The sequence below is a fragment of the Etheostoma cragini genome, chromosome 23 (assembly GCF_013103735.1).
Source record: "Etheostoma cragini isolate CJK2018 chromosome 23, CSU_Ecrag_1.0, whole genome shotgun sequence".
In the NCBI taxonomy this organism is placed as follows: Eukaryota; Metazoa; Chordata; class Actinopteri; order Perciformes; family Percidae; genus Etheostoma; species Etheostoma cragini.
Window position 1 is genome coordinate 274,388 of NC_048429.1, and position 3,868 is coordinate 278,255.

Here is a 3,868-nt window from a genome sequence, read left to right on the forward strand (position 1 = left end):
CTGTTCTCATGGTGACATATCGGCGTGACATCATCATGACATCATGACGTTATCTGTTCTCATGGTGACATATCGGCGAGTGCTGACTACAGCGGGCGTACACGTACACGCCACGGCAACGTTATTATGGCCCCCAGGTAACTTCTAGGCAAGTCCCGCCTTGTGAAGCAGCTGATTGGTTGGGGCTAGGCTCTGGCGTTAGGGGGCGTGTTTAAGTCCTGTATCCAGCGGCGTGTTTCTGCTACTTTAGAAACGAAATGTGTCTTCTACGCCGAGAATCAGACACACCTTCCACGCTCTGAGTGTGCGTCGCGTTAGGTCACGCCGGTCTCCTTTTGGCATCGCTATGGCAACCAGCCCCCCTCACCTGAGTACCAATCTGCAATGGAAAGAGGAGGACGGGTACCACATGATGGGGGAACACCATTACCTGTTGGAATAGACCCCTAAATCTATTTAATGTGACGTGTGAAGAGGATTTTGGACATTTTGAGATTTGTCTTCAAACTGAGCTAACGTCTGCGTTTCTTCTTCTCTCTCTTCTCAGAAACCTCCGGCCAGCCGGAGTGGACCCCTAGACCCCCCCGCAACGGGCCTCCGGACCCGGGAGGGTTTGGCCAGAACGTGGAAAATATTTATTGTGTGTAAATATTCTAAATATATGAGAGTAGATAGCAGAATGTGTAATAAAGCGTATTTGATGCTCTGTGAGACGACAGGTTTAATCCATGCTTTTATTCTTTGATCCCGGTCCCGTCAGATCTGGTTTTGCTGTAATTTATTGGTCTGGATGGAGTATTTATTGTAGATGTATCGAGGTGCTGCTGACCTTCTATATTTTTGTACCATGATGCACTTTAGATATATAAATATATATAAACCATTACTGTTGTTGATATTGTTTGAGATGAAGGTTTAACGCCGGTCGTCGTCCTCGTGTCCTCGCTTCGTTCAGACGATCCTTTGCTGCTGTGTTGATGGTGTTGTCTCCTCTGTCTCCTCCGTCTCCTCCACCCTCGCTCTGCTGTGGTGGTGGTGTTGTCTCCTCCGTCTCCTCCGTGTCCTCCACCCTCGCTCTGCTTCTCAACGCCAAAGTTCCTATTTCGCCTGATTTTGTTGTTTTTTTTAGTTTTTTTGCTACTTGCACTGAGATAAACACCCTGAACTGAACGGATTAAACGTTGGACAGAATCCCTCTCGCTGTGTCCTCTGGTCTCTGTCCTCTTAGTGGTTATGGATGGATGGATAGATGATGGATGGATGGATGGATGAATGGATGGATGGATGATGGATGGATGATTGATGGATGGATGGATGGATGATGGATGGATGATGGATGGATAGATGATGGATGGATGATTGATGGATGGATGATTGATGGATGGATGGATGGATGGATGGATGGATGATGGATGGATGATAGATGGATGATGGATGGATGGATGGATGATAGATGGATGATAGATGATGGATGATGGATGGATGATGGATGGATGGATGATGGATGGATGGATGATGGATGATGGATGGATGATGGATAGATAGATAGAGAGAGAGAAATTTTAGGCATCCAGTACTAAGACAACCATAACACAACAAACACATATACACACATACACACATATATAACACATATGCACACATATACACACATACACACATATACACACATATATCACATATACACACATATATAACACATATACACACATATACACACATACACACATATATAACACATATACACACATACACACACATAACACAGACACATATACAGTGGTGCTAGAAAGTTTGGGCCCCCAGGTAAAATGTGTATTAATGTTCATAAAGAAGAAAGAAAAGATGAAAAATCTCCAAAAACATAAAATGACAGATTAGACATTCATATAATATGTCACAAAAAGTTAGATTTTATTTCATAATTTACACTTTCAAAATAACAGAAAACAAAAAAATGACTTCTGCAAAAGTTTGGGCATGTCACATGACCTCTGACCATGTGACATGACGAACCAGGCAGGGGTCATAGGTCACCTGTAATGGAGCATCAACACCACAGTCCCACAGAGGGAAGAACCAAAGCTCTTATTGTGAAAGTGTCTTCCTGCCAGGTGGGGCTGTGACTCATCAGGAAACAACTCACCTGAGTTGTTGTGGGCGGCCATTTTGTAAGTTAGTGTTTGAGAGGTTAACAGCACGTTAGTCTCTGGTCTCTTCAGGGCTGGTTTCTGCTCTCATGGTCCATCTAATGGGTCTACTTCTCTTCTGGTTTCTGACAAAGGGGGACCAGGAAGCTGTCTGAGGTATGGTGTGTGTGTGTGTGTGTGTGTGTGTGTGTGTGTGTGTGTGTGTGTGTGTGTGTGTGTGTATGTGTGTGTGTGTGTCTGTCTGTCTGTCTGTCTGTCTGTCTGTCTGTCTGTCTGTCTGTCTGTCTGTGTGTGTGTGTGTGTGTGTGTGTGTGTGTGTGTGTGTGTGTGTGTCGTGTTTTCTTCCTTTGGCCAATCAGCGATAAGCACTGCTAACCCTCATGTTGTCTATCCGTCAAAATTGAAAATCAACACCTTTGAAGCTTTTCTTTCAATATTTGTCACTTTTTTTGACGTTTTCAACACTACGTAACACTAACTTATTAACTTTAGTTTTACAGTTATTTTTGGAATTTATGGTCAATAAACCTCATTTATAGGAAATTATACCTAATGTTTGAGTTAGAAAAGCAGGAATTAGGAATTATTGAGACTAAAATTAAAGGAATGGATGTTGATGATAATCACAGACTGGAATATGTCAACTTTTACTCAATACTATTTATATTAATACCAATACTACTTTATATATACATACATTTAATACTACTACTATTTCAAAAACACTTCCATTTGTTTTACAATGCTATAAAATTGAATAAGACGCCCCAAAATTAATGAAAGTAGAGATTTGTACTTGGCAAAGAGCGTTGGGTGGAATCAATCATGTTATTTTGGGGAATTAAAAAGAACATTGATATAGGACAACATGAGGACAACATGGGGACAACATGAGGACAACATGAGGACAACATGAGGACAACATGAGGACAACATGGGGACAACATGAGGACAACATGAGGACAACATGGGGACAACATGGGGACAACATGAGGACAACATGAAGACAACATGAGGACAACATGAGGACAACATGAAGACAACATGAGGACAACATGAAGACAACATGAGGACAACATGAGGACAACATGAGGGCAACACTTGGACAACATGAAGACAACAAGAGGACAACATGAGGACAACATGAAGACAACATGAAGACAACATGAGGACAACATGAAGACAACATGAGGACAACATGAAGACAACATGAGGACAACATGAGGACAACATGAGGGCAACACTTGGACAACATGAAGACAACATGAAGACAACATGGGGACAACATGAAGACAACAAGAGGACAACATGAGGACAACCTGGGGGACAACATGAGGACAACACGCAGACAACACGCAGACAACACACAGACAACATGAGGACAACAAGAAGACAACATGAGGACAACATGAAGACAACATGAGGACAACATGAGGACAACATGAGGACAACATGAGGACAACATGAAGACAAAATGAAGAAAACATGAGGACAACATGAGGACAACATGAGGACAACATGAGGACAACATGAGGACAACATGAGGACAACATGAGGGTTAACTTCCATAGACATGTGGGAAGTCCCTGGTGTTGCAAAGAAAGAAGAAACAAAGCTCTCAAATTTTTGTATTGAGACACTGTGTGTGTGTGTGTGTGTCTGTGTGTGTGTGTCTGTGTGTGTGTGTCTGTGTGTGTGTGTGTCTGTGTGTGTGTGTC